The sequence below is a fragment of the Panthera tigris genome, chromosome B3 (assembly GCF_018350195.1).
Source record: "Panthera tigris isolate Pti1 chromosome B3, P.tigris_Pti1_mat1.1, whole genome shotgun sequence".
Lineage (NCBI taxonomy): Eukaryota > Metazoa > Chordata > Mammalia > Carnivora > Felidae > Panthera > Panthera tigris.
The window spans coordinates 66726745-66731703 of record NC_056665.1 but is presented as its reverse complement, the minus strand read 5'-3'; positions in this window follow the sequence as shown (position 1 = coordinate 66731703).

Here is a 4959-nt window from a genome sequence, read left to right as displayed (position 1 = left end):
AGGGGCCAATCTATGAGGTAGGAATTATGTGAATAATAAATAGACATAGGGCTGACTGTACTATGAGGGTTCAGAGGGATAGAGAGAGAAGAAATAGATATCTGTACATTAAGGCCAGCCCAAATGCTTTGAATGACAGAAGATTGTACATGATTTATCTGGCAAGAAACAGAGCCATTGGCCATGGCCAGCTTACCATGGGCTTACCAACATGGTGTGTAACAACCAGATAGGTGTACACAATAGTCCCCCCTTATCCATGCCAGATACATTCCAAGACCCCCAGTGGATGCTTGAAATCTCAGACAGTGCTGAACCCCATATATATATTTTTCCTAAATATGCATACCTATGATAAAGCTTAATTTATATATTAGGCACATAACAGATGAACAACAATAGTTAAGAATGAAATAAGACAAATATAGCACTATACTGTAATAAAAGTCATATGAATGTGGTTTCTCTCTCTCTCTTAAAATATCTTACTGTACTATATTCACCCTTATGATGATGTGCGATGATAAAAGTTCTATGTGAGACATGAAATGAGGTGAGGTGGGCTACTCTTGACCTTCTCTGACACATCGGAAGGAAGATCATCTGCCTCCAGACCACTGTTAACTGCAGTAAGTGAAACTGTAGGAAAGAGAAACCATGGGTAGGGTGGCAACTACTGTAATTACAGCAAGATGTCCTTACATGGTAGAAGGGTGGACTGTGACCACTTTTGAGTAAGGACATAGCCACTCATAGAAAGGGCAGTGAGTCCCCGGTCCTGGGTTCCCTACTCCTGGAATATGTTTCACTGTGTGTTAAGTGGATCACTGAACTTTAGGGGGTCTCTGCGAGGAGCCTGAGAAGCATCAGTGAGCTGTGTGTATTCGTGCATCTCCTTTTTTTTTATATATACCTTTCACAGTACTTACTGGTCGGCTCGGTGGCCAATCAGAGTAAAAGCAAAGTTCATTTTAGTCTGTATTGTCCTTCCTGCAGGTGTTGAAGCTCAGAACTGACTTTGGGTCTTCCGTAGGTCAGTTAATCACCCAGGATGCTAAGTAGCGACACCTTAGAAATGTTTTCAATCCTGGTCTCAGGGAAAGGAAATTCTTGAAAGTAAAATGCATTGACAATCTCTTATAAGTTAAAACATAAAATCTTTATTCATAGATTTGGCAAAACTAGTCTTGTTATGCAGGAGCAGTTTGCTTATTCATTTTTGACAAACAATGGAAACACGGCATTATTTATATGGGTTTCAAATAAAAATCTATTGTAAGTGATGTTGAATTTTACATGACAAAAGAAGTGAAAAGCAAGTAAGAATAGAAGGAATACAGGCTATGACTTTATTCTCAGTAGTGAAAACTTTTTTTTTTAAACATAAAAACCCTGCAACAAAGCATGGTCCTTTGTAGACTTTAAAAGAAATTGATAACTCATTGTAAAGCGTTATCAATACTATAATTTCATGGAAGTTATGCTTTTAACCTGAAAACAAAAAATGTTTACTGATAAAGAACCTGCCTCCCCTTGGCCCATGAAAAGAAAATGACCAATATTTGCCAAATACCTTTATTACTTAATGCATTGCAAATAAACAGATATTGCATTTTCAAATCACTTCTTTTTTTCACCTCAGAGAAGCAAGACATTAAGATGAAAACAGTGCCATCATTTGTGTGTTTGTAACATTGTGGATTTTAATGTTAGGAGTTAATGATCTTCTAAAATCTCTGCCCTTATTTTCCCCACTGAGATAAAATATTCTTTTAAAGAGATTTTTTTTTCTTTTGTGTTGGAGACCACATGCTCTGTGTTCTCAGAATCTGCACCTAAGGAAAAAGCTGGCATTAACTGGGAGAAGTGCATCTCCTTTGTAGGGTCCTCTTCTATTCTGGGCAATACAGCAGGCCTGTAGGGAGAAGCTTGGGAATGTCACTTTATGGTGATGAATACAACTAATGGAAATTAATCACACAACCTAAAAAAGGAAATGTAAGAGGAAGAAGCAGAAGTCAATTAGTAGCCTATGAGAATTAATGTAATGTAGATGTCTTCCTATGTATGAAACCAGTCCTTTGGAAGTAGCATGCCAGTTAAAGGCACAGACCTTAACTAAAGTGGCTACCCAGGTTGTAAGGAAAACTTTGAGGCTGATAAATAACTATCTCATGCGAGGATTCGTAAGAGACCTGACCTGTGCGAGGATGAAAGATAAGACAGGTAACATTTGTCTCTTGCTACCAAAGAAACTGCATTTGATGATACTTTACAAACCATCTGAGGATCATAAGAAATTCTTACTGGTGTTTGAACGACACTCAGTGGGAGCTTTCTCAACAGGAATGCAGATGGTATTCTATGTTATGCAGATTTCATAAGTCTCACAGAAGTTAGACTTTACCCAAGTGTCTAGTTTGTTAGCTCCAAACATTGCGTCTCAGACCTCGTAAAGATGCTTCAAATCTTTTTTTATGGTTACAAAGACTTTTTAAAACTCGATAAACTAACAGAACTTGTTTTGAGAGCCCTCACAGGTAATTTAAAATTTCTATTTCCATGATGCATTTCTGAAGGTGGAAGCAATTGAAGAAGTGACTAGGGCAACATTCTAGATTGTAAATATTTCTCTTTCATTTGTGGCTTACTTTTCCCCAATTAGGAGAGCGAAAGGTGTTTCTGCCGCTAACTGTTAATTATGTAAGACAAAGAGTAGGTTATAAGCATATCATTTTTCTCCTTCCCAAACTTAAGAATCATGCATTTGATGTGCTAATAAGCTGTAAGAAACAGTATCAATTAGTTAAGTAAAACATGGTGGGGAAAAAAGTGTCAATGTGGAATTAGTCTGCTGATAAGTTGATGCTACTGGATATTCACTGGTTGGAAAACTGGTCTTAGCAAAGGGTGTACACTTTTAAGACTATTTTAAGTAGACATGTTTTACAGAACTTTAGATCTATTAAATTCCAAAAAGCGGGGGGCGGGTACTAATTAAGGTCATGACACTATTTTTTGGTGCCTGAAAAATATCTTCAACTAAAAAAAGTAGGAGCTGTTATGATAACAGCAAACATTCATTGAGTCATCCTTCAGTGGCAGGCACTGACCAGACTTAACTCCTTTAATCCTCAACCTTTGGGATAAGGATTATTATTATAATTCTCACAGAAGAGAAATCCTCAGCATAGGGTGTGAAGTTGCTCAACCAAAGGTAAATAGCAAGCAAGTAGCAGAGCAGAGATTTGAACTCAGGCAGATTGGCCCTGAAGCCCACTTTCTTAGCCATGATGCTGAGATGATTAGAAGACATGTATAATGGAGAAAAAGATATTAACATAGCCCCATTGTACGGATTTGTGGAAACCCAAACTAAAAAAGGACTGGAAGAGGTAAGTTCTAGACTCTTTAGATGTGTGTTAGAGTGTCATTATTAGTTGTAGACATTCTTATGGCTGGAAAGGATCGAGATGAAGAAGAAAGAAAAGCAAGTAAATGATGAAGGAAGGATGCCACAGCTAAGAAGATATTGCAAAGTATGGAAACACTGCTCTTCAACTCAGCTTTTCTTTCTTTTTCTTCTTTAAGGTTTATTTATTTATTTTGAGAGAGACAGAGACAGCATTGGGGGGCGGGGGGCAGAGAGAGTGGAAGGGAGCAAGAGAGAATCCTAAGCAGGCTCTGAGCTGTGAGCACAGAGCGCAACACAGGGCTTCATCCCACAGACATGAGATCATGACCTGAGCTGAAACCAAGAATCAGACGCTTAACCACCTGAGCCACTAAGGTGCCCCTCAACTCAGTTTTTCAACTTAATTACTTCTGAGATGTTTTTCTTTTCTTTTTTTGTGGAAAAGTCTTGGAAAACAAAGGAAAACGTAAGTTAGATTAAGTTTGCTTGAGTGATATTGACTCAATAGCCCTCTTCTCTTCCATAAGATATAAACTTATGGATTGATTCTACAAACTTAAGGATTGATTCTACATACATTCATGTACTTAATTGAATAATAAGAATATATTATAACTGGACAGATCAACTTGGATATTCAGTGTTTAAGAATAAAAGTAGACAGCTTGCTGCTTGTCTAAATATGCCTTGTTATCAAAGGTAACTCTGAAGGTTAACTTCAGATAATCTTGATTGACAGTGATACAACCCTTTAGTTTCTCACAGGGGCTATAAGTAATTATAATAATTGCATAAATTGTTATTAATTGTAACAATAATAGCTACTACTTACGGAGTATATGCCAGTCTTAGGTTCTATGCCAGGTGATTTACATAAGTGGTCATGTACAACTTACAATCACCCCATGCGTTAGGTGTATTCAAATCATTTTAGAGATGAGGAAACTGAGACTCAATGAAAGAAACTAGCATCCATAGCTGCATGCATCCAGCATGCATCATTTGCTTTCCATTTACTTGAGCAATGCAGTTGAATTTATTGTGCTTAGATATTTCAGAGGCCTATAATGAAGTCATTATAGTGATACATAGTTTTTAAATTTCAAAGCAGGATTTGCTGAGATAAAGTAGAGTAAAATGAATTATAATTATTCAAAAAGAATTACTCAGGGTAAGCAGTGACGATCTGGTAAAATTACATTTTCCACCAAAGAGCTATATTAGATTAACTTTACCTTCATAATGGTCTAATTACTGGTACATACATATTATTCTCTGTTTTTCTTTTTTTCTTTTTTACCTCTAGTTTTAGCTATAGATGGGAAAAGAGGGACTCTGTCTGTTGGTTGAGGTACTTGAGCTCAAAAATAAATTTCTGGACAAATATAGCAGTCCCTTAGAGGGAAAATGGGCAATGATAGGATGTTCAAAAAATTAATGTCCTTTATTAATAAAAACTCTTCCCTAAGTGAGTATACTCTTCAATTGCTAGACACAAAGGAAACTACTTTTAATATGGCAGCACTGAAGCACAGACACACATC